Source organism: Vicugna pacos, chromosome 14, assembly GCF_048564905.1.
Source record: "Vicugna pacos chromosome 14, VicPac4, whole genome shotgun sequence".
NCBI classification, from domain to species: domain Eukaryota; kingdom Metazoa; phylum Chordata; class Mammalia; order Artiodactyla; family Camelidae; genus Vicugna; species Vicugna pacos.
Genome location: NC_133000.1, coordinates 32,064,026 through 32,086,574, shown reverse-complemented (window position 1 = coordinate 32,086,574; position 22,549 = coordinate 32,064,026). Strand labels below are relative to the sequence as shown.

Genomic DNA, 22,549 nt, shown 5'->3' with positions numbered 1-22,549 from the left:
GGGCCTCCATTTCCCCCTGCAGTGTAAGAATGCCGGTGACTCAGTTAGAAGCATGCATCCAAGCCGTCCTTCCGTGTCATCACCATCTAGAAGCGGTGCCTGAATCTTCTGAATTTCTGCAGAATGTGGTTTACAATCACCTTCAACAAGTGAGTGTGTGTCCTCTTTCAAGTGGAGGAATTACTGCCGTTTTCCTGGAACTTACCACTAGTCCATCTGATTTTTCTGTTCTAGGATTCAGTATGGCCTGCTAATAACTCTGCAGTCAGATCTAGAAACCCTGATGAAGAGGATTATTTATTTTCTTTCTTTATATGATAGCATTTTACTTTCAAAATTCTTAGTTTTCAGTTCTTGGAGGAATTTTTTCGGGGGTTGGAGAAACAACTTTGCTCTTACCATCTTTGTGACCTTTTGCTATATGCGTCTCACCTGTCTTCTGTCACTTGTGAGGCGGTTCCATTTGTGACCCTGTCCGGGTTGTTCATAGTATAAAACATAAAATCTGTAAAAGTACAGTCCCTTTTACTCCGAAGACATTCCACAAATACTCCTTTTATCTGGGTGTGGTTTTAAGAAGACACAATGATTAGAATATATACTTGCAGGTTGCCAGTGCAAAATCCCCAAATTAATAGTCGAGCTCAACATCTAAAATCTTTCTAATGTACCATGGGTTTGTATGGATAAGTGAATTAGTTTGCTAAGAACTCAATCCTCCCAAGCTGATGCTCTGCCAGATGGTGTGGCCGAGGAACGAGGGCATGTCCTGCCCTTCCTGAGCTGATAGTTTCATGGCAAAGACCTTCACCAGGTGAAGAAATTGAAGTTTCTTCTAAGAACAGAGGGTCTGAAAAGAGTCCAAAAAGCGTGGGAGTGACACAATCCCATTTGTCTCAAGTAGGGGAGAGTGGCTGTGGGGCCACTTGGGAGACTCATGAGTCCAGGTGGGCAGTGTTGTTGGCTTCCACTTGAGCGGTGGGACGGTCAGTGGGTAAAAGCGAACATATTGAAGGCATGTTTAGATGGTAAAGAGGAAAGGGTCAATGCTTTCTGTGAAGGTAGGATGGAGTAAGGCCCAGGTTTCTGGGTGGATTAATGAGTTAAATAATGGTCCTGCTGTGTTCTGAGGAGGGAAAGCTGCAGAGGGAGTTCTGGGGGAAAACTGATGAGTTCAGCTGTTGGTAAAGTGAAAGGCTCTTAGATGTGTGGTCTGGGAGCTCTGGTAAGAGCCAATAGTGAGTAGGGGGCGAGGAGAGAGACTTTCAAATCATTTTGTCTTGTGAATATACATATAAGAATAAGTAATGACACAACCCCTCTATATTCTGGATTTAAAACCCAGTAACATTTTGCTATATTGACTGCAGGGGTTCTTAATTTTTTAATAGAAATAAAATAAATAGAAACAAAATAGTGGAGTTAATGAATATCTTAGAGTTGATGTGTGCTCTTGTATGTATTTTCATACCTCATCTGTTTATAAACATAATCTACAAAAAGTTAACTTGCTTAGCATAAGAGTTAAACAGAGGGAGGTGACACACTCTGTTGGTGGTTCAAGGTGATTTCTTAGGCAAATTATGTAGCCTCTCTCTGCCTTAGTTGCATCTTCTGTGACGGCCCCCGGGCCCCTCATCACAGCTGATTTCCTGGACTAGATGTTGGGAGGGAGGCTGCTGAAGGGAGTAAGAGGTGGCAACTGCTAGGGTCACTGAAGAGAGAGACAAAAACAGATTAAAGCCGAGAAACTGAGTGCTAATACCCTCAAAGGAGAAAGAATCCCTCAGTTTTTTGAGCCACTTAGCATAAGGGAAAGAAAATCATGTGGATCCAAAGCTCTTGAGCATATGAGTATTGTGGGTGGGAGGGTTTCATCAGAAAAGGGTTGAGAAAAGGCCTTTTGGTTTCCCTTTACGTTTCCAGTAAGGATGAGGTGCAGAAGAAAAACCACCCGCTTCACTGTAGAAGGTGCTCTTTTGTGCGAAACTGACCAAAGGTTGGAAACCAGTCATCAGTGGTGCTGGCAAAAGGAGAGACTTCTGGATTGGGTGGGGCACTTGCTGTGACTTCCAGGTGACCTGCTGGCTGGGGGCTGTGAGGCGGGCAGTAGGTTTGCAGTGTGACCTGGGCATAATCCCTGGCATTGAGGCTGCTGTTCTGACTAGCAGAGCTGGGCAGACACCGTCCTAATGGGGCTGCTCGGGATGAGGTCTGGGACACCTGCCGTGCTGAGGGCGAGAGGAGAGCTCCCCTGAGGTTGTGTCCCTGTGAAGATTAGAAACGTCCTCCTGCAGGGGAGGAAAAGCCTCTGAGCAGCATGCCAGATGCACAGGCAAGACCAGCCTGAGCATGGAGATTTCAGGAAGCCGGAATTCATACAGGCCCGAACAGCCTTGTTCCTGAGAAACTGGAGGGAAAAGATGCTGCAAAAGCATGCTAAGTTCAGACACTGTGGTGTGTCATGAGTGATAGGAAAAGACTGTTCAGGCAGCCACGAGAGAACCCTGTGGGTGTCCCAGTTGGGCGTCACACAGGAGGGAGGAGCAGAGTTATATACTTTGTCACTTATTAGCTGTGTGACTTTGAGCATTATCACCCCACCTCTCTCTATATATATCTTCATCTGTAAAGTGACAGAGTGACAACTCGTGTCATCAGAAGGCTTAGTTTAGCTCTGATCCTCTTTGTCCAGTCCTGTCAGTGCTGCCCTGCAAGGTTCTGCAGCGGCTGCTCTTGCCCTGCGATGGGAGGGCATAAAAGGGCATTGTAGCACCCGAGGGCAGGAAGGGGTTGCTTTAAAAGCAGACATGTAACCGCCTGCAGCTGCAGACCTGCAGGCAGTTTGGTTTATATTCTTGGAGAGGACTTTGGAGGCCTTTGCATCGACTTAAGACATGTTTTCCCTTGGGGACCTGATTTGCCTTTGCAGATTATTGTTGAAGATTTGGGCTTCTGGCAAAGCTGTTTTCAGGGATGGGTATATACGTATAATATCATATAAAATAAAATGATTTATTTAACGTGTGCGACTTTGCAGCTGTTGGGAACAGCTCTGTTGGCCTGGTCTCCACGGAGGACACCAAGGATCAGCAGAGCATGCGGGAGGGAAGGCAGCCTGCAGTGCTTCTGCGGGGTGTTCTCCCCAGCATGGTGCTCTGCTGAGTTGACTCTTCTCTGAGTTTGGTTGCCAGAGGAGCAGACAGCAAAGTAATGAGTTCTGGAGGGATTGTATAATGACAGGAAGAAATAGGAACCTGGAGATTTTCCGGACTAAAACACGCTTTTGGTTCCTGATTCAGTGTGTTCCATTACAGAATTGATGAGTTGTGTCTATTCTGGAACGTCATTGAAATAAACGTTCAGCCTAAATGTTAAGGGCTTTGATTTATTTGGCTGGAGGACTCGAGCCGGGATGACAGCATCTCAGATCACTCTGAGGAACTGCTCCCAAGAGGTAGGGGAGGAGCTAGGATATATAGAATCTTTACAACAAAGACCAGGTAATTGGAACAATAAAATATTGCTTGTTATCTAAAGAAAACCAGATATCTCAAGTTCAAGTATTTACTGCTTTTCTATGTATGGTGGGAAGCAAACATTTGGGTCATTGAATTCATTCCTTTGGCAAGCACCTGGCTATCTAGGGCCAGTATCCTGTCCTTTCTTGCTCTGAGTCTGCTCAGTGGGCACCACTGTGAGTGGTTGACAGGCCGGGCTGCAGGCATGTACTCGCTGGGGGTTGGCAGCAGCCGCTGATGACTTGGATTCAGCATTCTTTGTTTACTGACATGGTTGCAGTATTTTCATGCACATTGTAGTATTTTCATTCACAGTGGTCCCCCTTGGTCCTAAATTCGACCAATATTTTGAGAGACATTTCATGACCAATTTTGTCCCACGGTGCTAGGATGGCTCATTCCTAGTTCAGGTGAAGAATCTTCTGAGTTGCCATTCAAGGTGTTAGTTTTTTTATCAGGCCCTGTTGATACTAAAAGTTCTCTGGATCACCTGTCTTACTAGTCTATTATGATCCAGGAAGTGTTTAAACTTCTTTGCTCATTTCCATACCTAGAATCACACTATTATATTTATTTTATTCAGGGTTATAAATTTCATCTGTTTCTTCAAGATGTTTAGCCATCATCAATCTTGTGGGCCTAGTTACACATTGGGAAATGTAACAGACAACAATTTTATAAAATAGACAGGATATAAGTAATAATGCTAGTAACGATAATAAAGTCATGAGTAAGAATTTAATAGTCGAGAAGTTGTAATTTTGGGTTAAAATTTTGCTTGTGTTTCTGAGTTTGATCCTATGAGAAAGTTCATAATTATGGTCAGGGTCAGGGCAGGTATTAATTGGCCAGGTGAAATCTCCCACCTTGTAAGATCAACAGTGGCCTAAACAGAACTATAATTTCTTTTTAGAATAACGTTTCTGAGGGCTATCTAGTTAGAGCCTTGGAGTAGGGAAACCCACCAAGGTAACACAGAAGTACTAGACATAGGTAATTTATCATAAACTTAACAAGTGGAGTAGTTCATAATCAAAGGTTGGATAAATTATCAAAGTAGTTGGTATACAGTCCTGGTCCGGTGTCTTGGGTCAGCTGTCTAGCTCAGATGACGTCTTCTTCTCATCCTGGTCTGGAAGCTTTTTCTCCATTTGGGCATTGTTTTAAGGTGAGCAGCGCTCGATAGGCCAGTGCACTGCAGGGGATGTTTCAGATAGGAAATGAATCCGAGACTCCGTTTCCTTCAGCTTTGGTTTGTATGGTCTAGTTAAGAGTACCTGAAAAAGGGTCTTTCCATTCAGGTTGGAGACAGTTCTTTAAGTCATGCCTGTTGCAGTATGTATAATCCCCTGGCTGCAGGTCATGGGGCATTGGAACTTTACCCAAGGATAGATTACTGAGCTTCAGAAACAAACCTAGATTATTCTTTTCATAATTCAATTAAACTGTACAGTAAAGTGACATAACAGCAAGGAATGATCTGGGACACTTGTCTTAGTAAATATGGACCTCAATTAACAAAACTAGAATTTAATATCCACTAAAATATAATTTTTTTCTCTCTAAAGTTACCCTCAGTTTTCTCAAATATAGCCAAATCAAGATTACTTTCTTTACAAGTTAAATCTGATTATTTGATCATATAGGCTTTTTAAATTGACTGTGTTGGAAGTTTTAATACGGAGTCTCAGGGTAAAATATTAATAAGGTTTTCTAAGACCAAGAAAGCCACGTCAAGGCTTTTCATGGATTTTTGCCTTACAGATTTCGGTAAATTCTTTTCTCTTTAAAATCCTTAAAATACCTTTATACTCCTATATCTCTTAGGAGATGATCTCTCTAATTTGTCTGATAGAGCCACTGGGGACCTAAGTATTTTTAGTCTTTTGAGGGATCAGATAGAGAGAAAAGATAACTGTTCCAAGTCTGTATACATAGGTATAATTTATCAAATTGCTGTGAACCATAACTAGCTTAAGGAGAAGAGATTCTTTATGTCTTGGAAACAGGTTAAAAGCCAGTAGTATTTCAAACAATATCAAAAATTATAACCATATTCACCAGGTTACTCAGTCCCATGTAACTAATTCTTTTAATGAGAGTTTTCATTAGAACTTTAAAATTTCTTACCCAGTTTAGTTCAGTGCTGTAGTTTGAAATTTATTAGAAATCAGTAAATCTCCTTGAAGAGAAAGCATTTTGCAAAACCATCAGAAGAAAACAATTAACTGTCTATAAATGACAAAATATTTAAAAGCATGGTTAAACACCGTTACACTATAATCAATAAAGAAACCTGTTCACTATACCCATAATTATCACTGGTAACATTTCAGATAAACCAGAATTTTAGGGAGTCCATATAATTTCTACAATACCTATATTAATAATATTTCTCATTCAATATAACCTTAGAAGTTTTATGATTCATTTGACAATTCCATGTTATTTAAAATGCCAAATGAAACCTTATAGTTAAAAATCTCTCTTTGGGATGTTTCAGGGGCCTTCTGTAGCATCCCGAACTTAACTAGAGATTAAAAGAATTTTAATTAATTAAATTAATTTTAATGTAATTAATTATAATTTTATATTTGGGGAGCTTTTTGAAAGATTTCAGAACACTTGATCAGAGAAACATATAGATCATTGTAAAGTAGTACTAATTCATTAACAAGAAAATATGTCAACGTAAAGGCAGAACAGGTCAGCTAAGTGGTATAAGAAGTTTTACAATCTGTTACTGAAGGTGGATTAATATTTTAAGAAAATTTTTTCCTCTTAACAGAGAGAAAACCAAATCTAATCTTGTACCAGCTTACTTCTAAGATTCATTTGCGTTGCCCAATTTGATTCTAAACTTAGCCAATTCTGACCACGTACAAAACTTTCCTCGGGGTTCCTTTTCCACAAGCCTTCCACAGATGTGTCCCTTATTTTGTCTTCCATTCAGAAGTAACCAGCTTCAGGAGAAAGTCACTATTTTTCATTAACAAAGTATAATTCCATTCTTACATCTTCCTTTACACATTTATATTACTTTCCTAGGATACTGAGATCATTCCCTTACTAATAGAGACCATTTCTGTGTGGCACCAACCATTGATTAATATTTCTAAACACCTTTAGTTTCACTGTAAGAGGAAGTTAAATGTTAAGTAATTCATATTTCAATCTTATTTTATCTGACAATGGCATAGATATTTAATAAAATCTTGTCATTTAACTTAATTTAGCACAACTCTAGAATTTAAAGATAACAAACATTTAGACATTATTTTAAGCATACATTTTAAAAATATATTTTAAATATTTACCCAAAGCTCTCATCTCATTTGCATTTAATTTACTTAAAATTTTACCACAGCACATTACTGTTATTTTTTTTTTGACAAATCTGCAACAGATATAACAGGATCTTATTTGACTTTCATTAAACCTAGGTACAGTAAAGGTATTATACATAATATTGATGACTTTAAAGATGTCTATATTAATTAGAACATACTTAAACTAAACAATATCAAATATTATCTTAATATTGAATATTTTCCAATTCACATGATGCTGAAAGTCAATTTGTTAAGTTTTTATTATAAAAATACTTAATTTTTAAGCTCGTATATTTTTACGTCAATTAAGCAGAGCTCTTTGACTTTGAATTTTTTTTTTTAGCAGTAGAAATATCTCACTTCTATAATCTGTATGCAGGCTTATGAACAGACAAAAGCTAGAGATCTCATAGATTCACTTAAAAACTTACTTATAAGATATTTATAATAATAGTTGGAGTAAGCTGAATTTGCTTGCTCAAATCACTAAGGCTTACTATTTATGAAACAGATAGTTAAGATTTCTTCACAAAGTCTGAAGGACCCGTCAGAGTTCTGAGTTCTAAAATGCCAAAAATTTCTTGGCCTCAAGTTTTATTTCGTTGAGCTAATTAAGCTCAGTCCTAGGTCACTGTTTGTTGTATTTATATTTCTGATCTTCAAGACAAAGACACTCTCTTCCATGTCCCCAGAGAACTGCTCTGTCACCCAGACCCAATTTTACCTCCTTAATTGGCATTTTTGTATCAGTGAGAAGAGCTGTAAACAAAGAATTCCATGTAATAAAACTTTAAGGTTTTCTTTATTATGTCTTCCAAAGCTTGCATAAGTCATTTATTAAGGTCTCTTTTCCTTGAGTTATAAGTTAAACCCAGGGTAAACCTATATTTTTTTATTAGCCACTCAAATTAGTTTTTAGTTTTACGTTATATTGGATGGCTCATGTAACTATATTGGTTTCCTTTAATTTGTTCAATTAATATTTTCAGAGGGACAGATATGTGCCCAGCCTTATAATACCAAGAAGGGGAAGCGTTTTTCCACTGAAACATATCTATCCGACAACATAAGCAAAAGGTTTATATAAAGACCATTTAAATATACCAATTTCACAAACTTTTATCTCAATTTTATTAAATCTTATACCTTTAATTTTTATATTTATTAAGTTTAATCAATAATTCTTTTTTCTAGAAGGAGTGCCAGAAACCTTTTTTTTGTGTGTTTGCATTGTATATAATTTTATAGAAGTCTCTAGGATGCCCAAGTTTCAGCCAAAGAGCTTAGGCCCTTCTCGATTTTTAATTTCATTTATTGGTCTGTTGTCCCAATCATTGATCAAGTATTTCAGTCTACATATAAATATATTTTTAACTGTGGTAAATAAAACGGACTTGTTTAAACTTTAATGTTGAGGGGGAGTAGGTGATCTCTTTGGTCCTTTTTTTTTTTAACTTTACGTAGTGTAGTATCAAAACCCTGTATGTAAATCCAAAAATGTCCATTTTATTTATCTCATTCAAAATAACCATATAAAAATATTTATCGTTTTGGGATAAGCTACTTATCTGTTTTTTCGACATTTTTACAATCATTTTTCCAGTTATTCAACCTAATTAACATTAATTATTCTAAGTTTTTATTAGCATCTATAGAAACATTTATCAGAAAGGAAAAACACAAATGTAGCTTTTCAAACCAGTTATATTTTTTTATCTGAGTTCTTAGGTTAACCATTAGATATAATTTTCTGCATTTAAACTTTATTTTAATAGGTACCAATAAAACAGCTGTTTATAATGAGATCTCTTTAAACTTTCACCAATTAAAAAGTTTTTCCAAATTAAAAAATCCATCATATGGCCACCAATTTATATATATATATAGTGATTTTAAACCAATAAGGTGAAGAGGCCCTTCCACATGAGAGTCGGGGTGTTGCCTAAATAAAATTCAAAGGTTTACTCTCCAAAAGCTTAAAGCCTTCGTGGTCCAGGCTGATGCAGCAAAGTTTAAGATGGCAAAATATCTGAAAATTGGTACAATCAAAGAATTGCTTAGAATCCCAATTTATTTGTGTGGCCACCATATGTACACAATACTTGAAACTTTGTACAGCAGAGTCCAAGGTTTCCTTTAAAAACTAAACTAAACATATATATACTTACATACACACACTTAAAACACCCAGAGAAAGATAAAACATTTACATTTCAAGGACACAGGAAGAGAAATCCAAGTTCCCCCTAAAGGGGATTTTGTTTTTATAAGTTCAGAATTCCAAAAAATATTTTTATCAGGCCTGGTTATTTTCAGAGTGAGTTTTTTTTTTTTCTTATTCCCGATTAATGTTGTAAGTTTTGTATGTACATAAATCTGGCTGGGGTAGTAGTTGGAGACTGGCAATCTGTCATTTCTTTTTCTTTTCTTTTTTGTTCTTTATTTTTTTTGAAAGTTCTATTCCCCATTGTAAGGTCGGGTTCTCACAATAAATTTGCTAGTAAGATTTCCCACAGGGACAACTCTGTGGCATGAAGCCTTTGTCTCTACCACTCCTGGAAGATTCTCTGTCACCCGAGAATGCTGTTACCAGCCAGGAGGATGGTCCGAATTTTTGAGTTGAAAATTTCCTCATAAGAGTTTTACTTTTATCCTGAAAAATTCAATGGAGGTAACCAAATTGAGGAAAATATTAGACCAGCCACTTACCTAACCACTCAGTCCTGAACCCAGTGTCTTTCAACTTGGACCCACTCGGGATGTCTCCACTGGGTGAGTATTTCCCTCATATGTTTCCACCAGCCCCACTTTGGACATATCCTCAAGGTGGGTATTTCCTGTTATCTTTCAAACAGGCCCCACCCAGTATGTCTCCACTGGGTGGGTAATTCACCTCAGTTTCTTTCAACTGGAGGGCCACGCACCTGGATACACCGCCAGATAAAACTTAGGATCATCAACCAATATGTGAGATCTGAGAACCAGGAGAGACTCAGCAAAATTCATCTGGACTCCCCGAGGAGGCGGATGGGCACAAAGGGCCAGTGCTGGTAGCAAGGCTTCGGTTACTTGGAGAGTTCAGGTGGAGAGAAATCTGCTGTGGGTCCCTTCATGGTGTCCAAAACTGTTGACTGAAATACATGTGCAGCTTAAAAGTTAAGAGTTTTGTTTTATTTGGTGGGAGGACTCGAGCCGGGATGACAGCCTTTCAGAACTCTCTGAGGGACTGCTTCCAAAAGGTTGAGGAAGAGCTAGGATACATAGGAGCTTTACAACAAAGACCAGGTTGTTGGAACAATAAAAGATTACTTGTTATCTAAAGAAAGCCAGGTGTCTCAAGTTCACGAATTTAGTGATTTTGTATGAATGGGAAGAAGCAAATATTAGGACTCACTGAATTCATTTTTTAGACAAGCACCTAGCTATCTCAGGCCAGTAGCCTGTCCTTTCTTATTCTGAGTCTGCTCAGAGGGCACCATTGTGATTTGCTGCTGTGGCTGGGCTCCAGGCCTGTCCTCGCTGGGGGGTGGCGGCAGCCTTTAATGACTTGGTATCAGTATTCTTTGTTTACTGATATGGTTGCAGTATTCTCATTCACATTGTAGTATTTTCGTTCACAGACCGATTATGGATAATCTGCAAACTTGGAAAGCAACCGAGATGGAATTAGTGCAGATACCTTCTGCTTTAATAAGCCGTGTGCAAACATAAACATGGAGGAAGCATATACTTGGATTTGGAGGTGTAGGGAAGGGATTCTGCACATTACAGGAGAACGCAATGCAGAATTCCTTAAGTCCACGTTCCTTTACTGTAGTGGTTTCTGAGAACATTTTATGGTAATTAAACAACATTGACAAATGTGGCACACATTGCATTTAAGAGATGGCTGGCTGCAAACTTGTATATTGGACAGGTGGAATTCATAGGCAAGTTGTCAGGTGGATGGGAGAGAGATGGAGCCAAGGCCTGGGCCCAGATTCCGGTTTAAATCACCATTTCTTCAACATAGGGCCTTGGAATAGAATGCATACTCTCTTAACCTGTTGGTGAATCTGTGAAATGGGCATGAAAATATTCGTTTCTTCCTGGGATTGTTGTAAGATCTAAAGAGTATTATAGCACACATGAAGCATTTTACACACTGGCACTTAGCAGTGTTCACTGTGTGGGGCCGCCCCGCTTAGCATGTGTCAGAGCCGTAAAGGCAGCATTTGTCTGTTGAGGACGCACTTGTAGCCCCTTGGCTAGGTTGTGAATTTGCTGATTTCCTTTAATACTTGTAACTCTGTGTGATATGGGCACTTATTTTCATGGACAGATGAGGAATCTCAGGGTAAAGAAGACTGTGTAATTTGCCCAAAGTCAGACCATAATTTTGGGTGCAGGGGCTTCGGTTCAGCATGGGCCCCTGGGCCTTCTGCTCTCTCCATTCAGCACCAGAGCCAGATATGGAGTTGGCTGTTTCACTGCCCAGAATATCCGGCAGGCGGCAAGACACACCTGGCCCTGTGCTGCTTGAGCAAAAACTCCGGAGGAGAGGCAGTTACAAAAGGGATAAACATAAAAACAGACGAGAGTAAACTGTGATCAGCCCTGAGAAGGAAGGGAACACATCTCGCCATGCAGAGCTGGGAGCTTTCCCTTCTGGGCTGGTCTGGGTGCGTTCATCTCAGCTAAACAAGCTCTGCTTTTGCAGCAAGGTAGGAAGGCAGGGCGCGTGTGGGTAGGTAGACAGGGCCTTATTGATCGTACTCATTCCCCATTAAGCGGCAGCTTTCACGGGCACTTACCTAGTAAACATTGGCCATAATCATCACGCACTTTGCTTGGTAGTTTTATTGACCCCAGCTTTGAGATGAGGTCATTGAACCTGGGGAGTTTGCTGCATGCCCGTGATTACCTTGCAAATACCCCAACTGTTCTTTCAATCTAGACTGGTGTGGCTGTCATGCCCCAGCCCTGTGAATGGCATCATGTAGCTTCTCCCAAGTGCCCCAAATGACTTACATTGATATGCTTAATTCGTAGGAAATGGTATGTGGTAGTAAGGGAAAAAAGGCAGTAAGAAATTGTTTGGAAAACTAGAAAAAAACCTATTCTTTCCCGGCTGGGGGAGCGTAACCTGTATCACCCACCCTAATCACTGCCTGTCACCTCCTCCCTGCTGACTCCGTGTTCAGAAGCCACTCTGAGCCTTGGGAGAACATTTTTCCTCATGACACTTTTGACTAGGACCCGCGACATCTCTGTCCCTGGTTAACTCTCTCTTCAAAGCCATTTAAATTTTTTGCAGTCTCCTCCACTCAGATGTAAGAATAGTCTCTTAAACTTCTTGATGCAGCTCCTTAATGAAGATCTTGCGATGGAAACCTAACCAAAACTGGGATGTATGCACAGTGACTGCAACCTCAGCACATTGTGAGTTCATAATCAGAGGGGTGGGTGACTCAGGAAAGGCTTTTTTAAGGTAACAAGGGGAAAGTGAAAGGATGCAGGCTGTTTGAGAAAGAAACATCTCGGTCAAAGCCAACAGGACACCTGTGTTCAGGATGGGGTGTGACGAGTGCAGAGTTCTCACAAATAAAGAAGTGATGTGATGGGAGGGAGGACAGTTGGGTACTTTATTGGGGAGAAAAAAGTGGGCTGAACATTTCCTGGTTGAACAAGAGGATTGTGACATGATGTGCTTGTATTTTGGAGAGAAGGGTTTTGTGGGGATAGGCCTAGGAGTACGCTGTCTGGCTGGGGAGTCAGCACAACAGAGAAACACAGAGATCCTGGCAGACCCCAAGGCCCAAGCTGGCGAGAGGCTGTCCGCAAATTGGAGCCCTGGAGGCTGGTTCTGTCCCTTAGCTGGGGACTCAGACTTCGCTTCACAGCCCAGTCCTGTTGATACAAGAATAAAAAGCGTTGGGCATGAGAAGGGCTGTGCCCCACCCTTTCGTTTAGCCCCTGGAATGTGCCCCACCAGATTTTGTTCTTTGACTTCATGCAGTAAAGAATTCAAGAGCAAGCCAGTGTTGAGTAAAGGTATATATATTCAGAGAGATACATTGAAATGGAAGAGAAACGTCAAGAGGTGTGGGGGTTTGATGCACAAATTAGAAGTAGGTACACACTCCACAGACAGAGTGTGGGCCTTCTCCAAAGAGGGAGAGAGAGTGGTGACCGCGAGGTGGCGCTGTGTTGCTTGTTTTCTTGGGCTTGGTGGTTTCATATGCTAATAAGTAGAAGGACCAGCCTAAAGGCAAGGGGCTGGGATTCCCAGGGAGTTGGCCATTTCCCACCCTTTGATCTTTTGTGGCTAGCCATGGGACTACCATGTTGCCTGGGGCATGTTATTCACCACGTTACTATTACAATGGGTGTTTACTGAATCTCAAGATCTGCTAGAAGTTAAATCTCTTCATCCTGAGCCTCAAGGCCTTTTGGGGGTTGAATCCTTCACCATTTTGATGTCAATGGCTGCGGCCTTCCTTGAATGGCTGTGCTCTTTCCCCTTCCATCCTGTATCACTGTGATGACACAAAGACAGTAAAGGCTGGGCCCTAACCGTGCTCCTGCATTTAACGGCGGGAAGTGTGGGGTGGGCTTATGATGACTCTGAGTGGTGAGAAGGATGTTTCAGATTTTCTCACGTGAGACATGGGGATCTGCCAGCAGCCTCCCCAGATTTATCTCACGGGCATTATCGCTTGTGTTGTTATGGAAACAACAGGCCAGCCAAGAAACAAGAGTCACACAGAGGGTTGGAGTACTGAGATTTATTACGCTGGCAGGCTCAGAAGGGTTTCTTTTCCAAAGCTCTGAGCACCTCCAAGATGTGCACATGAGGTTTTATAAGGTTAATTACAAGTATGGGGCTATTAGCCAATAAGGCTCAAACAACAAAAAGCAAGGAATCAGTACACTGAAGCTTATCAACTTGGAACAGATCACGTTAGTGACAAATGTTGACCTTGGATTTTCGGGTTAACTTATTAGCCCAGTAAACTGACACTAAACTTCAGATTTACCAGGTAGCCCAGCAAAAATTACATCACTAAACCGACACTTATCACACTTAGATTTGTGACTTAGCTTGTTAGCCCAGCTGTGGTTTTCCTTCACAGTGTCACTTATCTTTTGTATTTTTCTTTTTTCTTTTTTTAAATATTTAATCCAAATTTAATATCAGGGTTCTTTGGGAAAGAAATTTCTCTTTTTCTTTTCTTTGGGGCTCTTTTGAGGGGCAGGTAATTAGATGTATTTATCTGTAAATGGAAGCCCTGGGGCTTCAACCCAGGACCCCATGCACGCTAAGCACACGCTCTACCACCCGCTCCATCATCTATTCTTTTTGATTTAGCTGCCAAGAATCCTACAGCTGAATTTCTAGTCAGCCTTTAACACTTGCCCTGACTTCATGGAATCCATTTTTATGAGTTTATCTCCCCCTGGTTTCATTTAAGTATTGAATATCCATTTTCTCTTCACTCTCAGTTTTGCCTTTTTGTTGTTATGGTTCTTAAGCTGTTTATAAAAGAATTGTTAAAATTCTCTTTTAGCAAGAGGCTGAATGTAAATAAATATGTAAACAAACAGCACAATTAAATGCTTTTATACATTCTGAGCTGTTTAGTAGTTACTTAAAAACCGAATTGAATATTAAAGTGATAACATTTTAGAAATATTTTTTAATTTTTTATAAAAATATAGCTGATTTAAAATATGATATTAGTTTCAGGTGTACAATAGATGCTCCATTTATAGTTACTGTAAAACATTGTCTGTATTCCCTGTGTTGTAAGATACATCCATCTAGCGTGTTTACATTACATGTTGCAGTTTGTATAAGAAAGTTGGGTAACGCAGAGCCTGGGACGTGGCTGTGTCTGACCCAGGTTCACGCTCATCCTGCCTGTCAGAGCTCACGCCTTCACAACTGTCTGCACGGGAGCGAGTGGAGGCAGCTCTCATCAGTGCTGGCACCACCCTCTGAGTGGCAGTGACAGCAATGATTTTGTGTGGAGGTGCAAAGTATTTTTCCAAGAGCTTTATATGCGTTTCTGCATTTAATAATAAAAGCCCTCCTGTGAGGAAGCGTTATAAGTTTTTAATGTATAATACATTTTATTTTGATATTGATGGATTTCAAACCTCTGGAAAATTTACAGGAGTAGTAAAATAAATGCTTAGATACAGTTCACTTTAAAGGGCACTATTTGGCTTTCTGTGTCTGGCTTATTTTAGCATAAAGTTTCAAGGTTCATCCATATTGTAGCCTGAATCAGTACTTTAATTCTTTTTGTTTGATAACATCATTTTCCATTTTTTTTTGTTTTTGGTCTATTTAAAAATATTTTCATTGAAGTCTTGTTAGTTTATAATGTTGTGTCAGTTTCTTGTGTACCGCACAACATTTCAGTTAAATAGGAACATACCTGTAGTCATTTTCATACTCTTTTTAAACATAAGTTACTATAAGATATTAAATATATTCTCCTGTGCTATACAGTATAAACTTGCTGTTTATTCTTTACATACTCAGTATCTGCAAATCTTGAACTCCCAATTTATTCCTTCCCACACCCTCTCCCCACTGGTAACCATAGTTTGGTTTCTAAGTCTCTGTGTCTGTTTCTGTTCTGTAGATAAGTTTTTTTTTTTCTTTCTTTCTTTTTTTTTTAGATTCCACATGTGAGCAATCTCATATGGTATTTTCCTTTCTCTTTCTGGCTTACTTCACTTAGAATGACATTCTCCAGGTCCATTGATGTTGCTACAAATTGCATTATTTTATTATTATTTTATGGCTGAATAGTAGTCTATTGGACAAATATGCTACAACCTCTTTATCCAGCCATCTGTCAGTGGACATTTCGGTTGTTTCCATGTCTTGCTATTGTAAATAGTGCTGCTGTGAAAATTGGGGTGTAGGTGTCTTTTTGAATTAGGGTTCCTTCTGGATATATGCCCAGGAGTGGAATTGCTGGTTCATATGGGAGGTCAATATTTTGTCTTTAGAGGAACATCTATACAGTTTTCCACAATGGCTCCACCAAACTGAATTCCCACCACAGTGTAGGTGTGTTCCCAATTCTCCAGAGACTCTCCAGTATTTATTGACAGTGAACTTCTGAAAGATGGCTATTCTGACTGGTGAGAGGTGACACTTAATTGCAGTTTTGATTTGCATTTCTCTGATAATGATATTGAACATTTTTTCATGTGCCTACTGGCCACTTGTACGTCTTCATTGGAGAAATGTTTCTTTAGGACTTCCGCAAATTTTTGAATTGAATTGTTTGTTTGTTTTTCTTATTAAATGTAAAAGCTGTTTTCATATTCTGGGAATAAGCCCCTAGCAGTTTCATTTATTGCAAATATTTTCTCCCATTCCATAGGTTGGTTGTCTTTTTGTTTTGCTTACTGTTTTCTTAGCTGTGTAAAAGTTTGTAAGTTTAATTAGATCCCTCTTGTATATTTTTGGTTGTTTTTCTATTGCTTGAGTAGACTGCTCTAGGAAAACATTGCTGAGATGTATGTCAGATGTTTTGCCTATGGTTGTTTCTAAGAGGTTTATACTGTCTTGTCTACATGTTTAAGTCTTTAACACATTTTGAATTCATTTTTGTGTATGCTGTGAGGAAGTAGTCTAACTTCAATGATTTACATTCAGCTGTTCAGTTTTCCCTACACCATTTGCTGAAGAGGCTGTCTTTACTCCATTCCATGCTGTGACCTCCTTTGTCAAAGTTTCAATGACCAAATGTTTGTGGGCCTATTCTTGATAATTTTGTTTATCCGTTCATTGATGGGTGGATATTGTTAGTAACTTTTGGCTACTCTAAATGATACTGCTATGAATATTGATGTGAAATTTTTTATGAGAATATGTTTTCATTCTGTTGGCTGTACATTTGGCCCGCCATATCTGTAGTTTCCACTACATGGATCCAGATGGCTGATTGTAAAGGCACTCGAACATCCTTGGATTATGGTATCCAGGGTGTGGGGTTCCTGAAACCAACCACCCAAGGGTATTGAGGGATGACTCTACATATAGGAGTGGAATTGCTGAGCCATATAACTCTAAGCTTTTGAGGAAATAACAGACTTCTCCAAAGAAGCTGCACCATTGCCCCTTTCCTCTGGCCGCATAAGAGGTTACTCTGCCTCCTGAATGACATTTGTTATTGTCCATGTTTTGGTTATAACCATCCTAGTGGGTGTAAAATGAGATCTCATTTTGTTTTTGATTTCCCTAGTGATGCTGAGCATCTTTTCATATGCTTATTGGCCATTTGTTTATCTATTTGAATTCGTGGTAAATTTAAAAATTGGGCTTATTTCCTTGTATTGTTCAGTTGAAAGCATTCGTTATATATCCTGGATAATACTCTCTTATTAGATAAATGCTTTGCAAAATTTTTCATCTATTCTGCACATTGTCCTTTCACTATTTTTTTTTAAACATTAAAACAATTTCTTTACAGGGGAGGTAGTTATGTAAAGATTTATTTTATTTTTCTTGTTAAGCATGCACTCTCTAACTTGAGATACCCATTTTCCCTCTCATTTCACTTTCTTGATGATGTCCTTTGTAAGAAAAAGATTTTAATTTTGATGAAGTCCAGTTTATCTGCTTTTTTCTTCTATCATTTGTGCTCTTGGTTTTGTATCTAGGAAACCAAAGCCTATCCTAGGCCCAAAAAGATTTATACTGTGTTTTCTTTTAGAAAGTGTATAGGTTTAATTTTTACATTTCTGTCTGTGATCTATTATGAATTAATTTTATTTGTTATATAAAATATGGGTGTTCAGATTCCAGATTGATTCTTTTGCCTGCAGACACCCAGCTGTCCCTGAACCATTTGTTGAATAGACTATTCTTTCAATGGAGTGTTTTTGGCCCCCTAGTGGAAAACTGTCTGTAAATGTAAGTTTTCCCCGTGGGTTTTTATTGTGTCTCTTAGATATATTTATCCAAACTTATGCCAGTATCATACTGACTTAGTACTATAGCATTTTAGTACACTTTAAAGTGAGTCCTCCAACTTTACTCTTCTTTTTCAAGGTTGTTTTTGCTGTCCTGGGCCCCTTGCACGTCCATATGAATTTTGGGTTCAGTTTTTCAATTTTTGCAATGATGTTAGCTGGAATTTTGATAGGGATTCCACTGAATATATAGATCACTTTGAGGAGCCTTAACATTTTTAATAATATTGTCAATCATTCCATGAAAATGGAATGTCTTCCATATATGTAGTTCTTTTAAAATTTATTTTGGTGATACTTCAAAAAGTTCAATGTACAAATCTTGTAAATTTTTGTTAAATGTATCTCTCACTTTATTCTTAATGCTGTTGTAAATGGAAAGGCTGAGTTTCTTATGGGTGGGACTATATATCAATCTTCTTATTTCTAGAATTCCTTCACAGCAAATACCCTAGGTATATATTTGCTACATAAATCTATCCACAACTATTCCCCGCCCCGTGTTATAAGAAACCAAGACCCAAGGTAAGCTACTTGAAAACACCTATGTGGAAGTGAGAAATGAGACCCATGGGTGGGGCTTTGTGCAGATGATACTGAGAGCTTATTCAGAATGGCTTCTTCTTAATTTCTTTTGAACAACCCTTTCAGTGTATTTAGTCAGATACATTAAGATTATGCCCTTTTGATGTGCGGAGTAGCTAAGACTATAATTTTCAAATAAATTCTAGTGAGAGTGTTGTAATTGAAACCTAATTTGCATCAATCTTTGAAGATTTATGTTTCAGGAGATTTGACTAAAGAACACCTGTCTTTATTCAATAACGAGAACTAAATGCTCAAGCAACATGTAAGAGTTTGAGCAAACTGCCCCCGCCCCGTAGTGCTGGGTGGCTGCAGCTGTAACTGAGTCAGCGCTTACCTCTCCCAGTATGCTTGTGGTGATCTGCTCTAAGTGGCTCGTCCAACAGTTTGTCAGTAGTCTGTTAGACAATGTCATAAAACATTGATTGAAGGTTGCTGGAATGCAATATATACTTATTAATATTAAGTAAGTACATATTGAGTGCTTACTGTATGATGGAATTGTCCCTCAGCCTCACATGAATATTATTTCTCTTAAAACCTCTCATATTTCCTTGTTATTCTCACTTTACAAATAAGGAGACTGAGAATTATGTCTTCTCTCTTTTGGGGGGAGCTCATTATCAATGATGAGAATTTGTAAGGAAAAAGATATTGATTCATCATGAGAAAACATTTTTGTGAGAGTCAGCAATGAAGAAGATGAACACTGAAGAAAGTGATCATTGTTCGAGTGAGACAAGCCCTGGGTTGTGCGGAGTCAACATCCCTGTCCTGGACACGGTATGTGTAGGGCTGCGTGGTGGGTGAGGTGGCGCGGCCGCGCAGGGAATGCGGATGCTGGGGCCTTAGGCTGTGCTCAAGCCCGGTGGGGCTTTCTCCTAAGGGCAGTGGACCATCATTGACAGATTTTAAGTAGGAGAGTGGGGTGCTCTCGTAGTTCACATTTGTCTTGTAGAATGCTTGGAAACATTTAGAAGGCTTGGCAGGAGGTGATGTGATGAGTCAGTGTAGGGTGACTGCGAGGTGTAGCAGTGTTCAATTTTCAAGTGGTTTTCAGGCCCAGGCTTATGGCTTAGTAGCCGTGTCAGTTTGAATGACACATGCAAGGAATTGAAACAGTTTATCTAGTCAATTGAAGCAGTGATGTACCCAATTCCCAGGTCTGTTTGGAGATCCAGTGAGATACACTGTGCAGTATGCAGCATGGTCTCCAGCACAGAGTCAGTGCTGAGTGAGTGCCAGTGAGTATCTGGTAGGTCAGTTTAGGGTGGTGGGACTCGGTGACTGAGGATATCTGATCCTTGAAGGAGGGGTCCATTCGCATCTGTGAGTGATGGGCCTGAGTTGGTAAACGCAGGGAGACCTTACCCCCCTACCAGAGGCCCTGGGCAGGACGGCTATGGGAGGGGCACCGTGAAGACAGCTCTTTGCAGGTGGAGTTGGAGGTGCCCTTGAAACATCTACATGCAGTGTCACGAGCTTAAATAGGAGGTCTTGGCCCAGGCTGTGCATTTTCCTAAAATCTCAAATCCTGAAGACGCCGAAGTATTGATCACTGAAAGTGAAGTCATACTTTAAAGGACAAATGAAGAGTAGTATCATCTCTGTCATCAAAGCTCACGTCTATTTATTCATCACTCACTTTGCTAATTGGGTACTTACAGAGCTCACTTCACCGTCCTCCCGTGGGCTCAGGCTCCACAGAGAAGAGCTGGTGAGTCTCCCTCATTTCAAGAAGTAGACACATTTAGCTTGTAGCGTTCTGTACCTTGCCAGACTTAGGATATTAGTGTGTTGGTTTAATTGTATTTTCTGTTGGCCATGTCCTGACAGGAGAGTAATTTTACCTCATGGTCATGTTTCAATTAGCTGTTACTGAGAAGTGCTGATCTGATACATAGTGTATGTATTATATTAACTTTGTAGAGTAGTTATCATTTTTCTGTCTTTGCCCTTTAATTTTGTTTGCCCCTTCAGTGTTATATCCTTTTTGGGGCCTTATTTTTTTTTAATTAAATAATGTCTGTTAGCAGTTAAGAAAACAAAGGCAAAGAAAAAATGCACATGAGAGCTAAATTTAGAAAATGTCTAGTGTGGTTTCTGCCTCGGCAATGGATGGTTCTAGAAACTCTTAGAAACCTTCATTAGACAAGTGCTTTAAAATGCTGATTAACAAATAAAACCTTCCTTCCTCATCTTTCAAGCTGCACAACTAATTGTCAAGAAAGTGAGGGGAAATTCTCAGAAGCCAAGACAAACGAGAAAGCAGGGATTCTGGGAGATACGTGAGCGTTAGAAGCCGTGGGGTGCTGCTTGGCTCCTGAACTTATTTTCAGTTGCCTTGACAGGAGGGGAGGAGATGAGCCCCAGGCCTCTCAAAATAGGAGTTGGATGGGTGATCATATTATGGGCCTAGCCAATCCTGAGAATCTTGGTTTACTAAAGGGTGAAAGAGGAAAAATATTCCTCAAGGCAAGAAAGTAAGGAAAGTCAATTTTGTTGGAAGTAGGGAAAAATAACAAATCCAAAGTAAGGATATAGTTTAAAGCTGTTCTGGCATTAGAGTGACCACAAACTCCTGGCAGAAAACCACAGCTACTCCTTGATTGATAAGTTGTGTTTTGAATGAATCAGTGAACAGCCATTCCGAAAAAGGCCTCCAGAGTCTTGTGGATCAATATACTGGACAGCAAACACCTCACTTCCAAGGTCTCATTCAAATAACCAGAAAGGTTTTAAAGGAAACTATCAATAATCTGAGTTCTATTTATTGACATTACTATATGCTTGGAATTCAGAGGTGACTATGTAGTTGTCTCCTCTTTTATGGACCTTACTTTCTCTTTGGGGGGACAAAATGACATAGTTGTGTATCTTGGTGGAGGGAGGTGTTAGTCTGTTGCAATTAGCCAGGAGAGGAGATTAAGAAATCAGTGAAGGGTGGGTGAACATTTTAGCTGAGGACAGTCTTGTTCACTTGGCTTTTAATTGCAGGCTCAATGAGCTGTCACTGGAGGGAATAGATCATACGGAGGATGGACTTAGCTCAGGCCTCATTGGAATGGACAAGTGAACCTGGAGAAAGACTGTCAAATCTGTGCAGACATTAAAGTTCACTTGAACGTGCTCCATCCCTGAGCCAAAGATAGGACAAATATGCAGCACTTCTTGAGGACAGAGGAGTGGTTTTTAAGGTTCTTCAAGAATGAATCCCAGGGAACCGAGATGGCCAGTTGTCAAACTGAGATTTTGCTCTTTGGACGGTGTACCCATCAAGGGTATTGGCCTTTTATATGTTTCCATTTGTCTTTAATACATGTCTGTTGATGAGGGCGTGGTCACAAGTGTTTGACACATTGTCGAGGCGATTTTGGATACCTGCCTAGAAGCACGGGTACAGTTGCCGCTGCGTCATACATCTTGCAGCCCATCCCTTTCCCCGGCTCCATAACCACGGCAGAGTGGTTCCTTGTTGACCTGTCCATCTCCTAAGTGACATCATAACCCATGAAAGGACCGGAGCATATTAACTTGGCTTTGTTAAAGTCAAAGGTACAGATCAAATATGGAGTCAGATTTGTTCTTTCCTATTTCAGTAGTGCCATGGAGAAGACAGTTTGGTCAGCTTTTTGTAGTGTCCTGGAGGCTTTCTCTCTCAGCTTCTGGGCACCTCTGTTGAAAACCCTTCATAGCTGTCTGGCCTGATGGAAAAGCACTCTGCCTATTTTACCCTGAAGATGTGTTCTGTTTATAAACTCATCACTACTACTTGGAAAACAACTCAATAGAAACTCAGTTGGTTTTCCACCAGCCATGGGCAGGGGTGAGGTAAACAGTGTTATTATTTCATAAAATAATAGTAATAATATTAATTGTGATATTAGTAGTATTAGTAGTAATAATAATAATAAGAATATTAAAAGGAGTCTTAAAACAGGACTGAGCACATTGGAGAGAGTCAATAAATGCTTTCTGGCTTAAATCAAACGTGATGACTCAGTGATTTCATGGCTGCTCTATTTGCTAAGCTAGTTACTCCTTTGCTCCATTACACATTTTATTAACTGAAAAAGAAATACAAGCAAATGGTTAAAAAAAAAAACTCAAACAGAGCACAAAAATACA

General features: G+C 39.6%; 1 protein-coding gene and 1 long non-coding RNA gene across 1 annotated transcript in view; one reads left to right on the top strand and one right to left on the bottom strand.

Moving 5' to 3' along the window:
- LOC140701223 (uncharacterized) overlaps positions 1-12,378 on the bottom strand; it is a 60,968-nt gene extending 48,590 nt beyond the window's left edge. The window contains exon 1 of the long non-coding RNA XR_012080185.1: positions 12,264-12,378. This is a non-coding gene — a long non-coding RNA (uncharacterized lncRNA). The remainder of the gene's footprint in view (positions 1-12,263) is intronic.
- Positions 1-22,549, top strand: part of LOC140701209 (trafficking protein particle complex subunit 9-like) — a 722,564-nt gene that overhangs the window by 593,787 nt on the left and 106,228 nt on the right.